Source organism: Pterocles gutturalis, unplaced genomic scaffold, assembly GCF_000699245.1.
Source record: "Pterocles gutturalis isolate BGI_N339 unplaced genomic scaffold, ASM69924v1 scaffold24777, whole genome shotgun sequence".
Taxonomy (NCBI): domain Eukaryota; kingdom Metazoa; phylum Chordata; class Aves; order Pterocliformes; family Pteroclidae; genus Pterocles; species Pterocles gutturalis.
The window spans coordinates 12,669-12,897 of NW_010113499.1; positions in this window are offsets into that span (position 1 = coordinate 12,669).

A 229-nucleotide genomic window follows, 5' to 3' on the forward strand; every position below is an offset into this window, starting at 1 on the left:
GAACAGGGACCCACCCCATCCCGCGGGACACCGGCTCCCCCCCGGGACCCTCATTATCACGGTGACCGTGCCCGCAGCCATCCCTCCCTGGGCACGCGCGGCTGGAGGGTCCAGGCTGCGTCTCCCCAGCCCCTGTGGTGTGGTGGCAGCTTTGGGTGGCCCCTGGGTGGGTCACCCTCCTGTCCCCCTGGAGCTTTAACTCCTTTCTGCCCAGCCGGGAGAGGGCTCC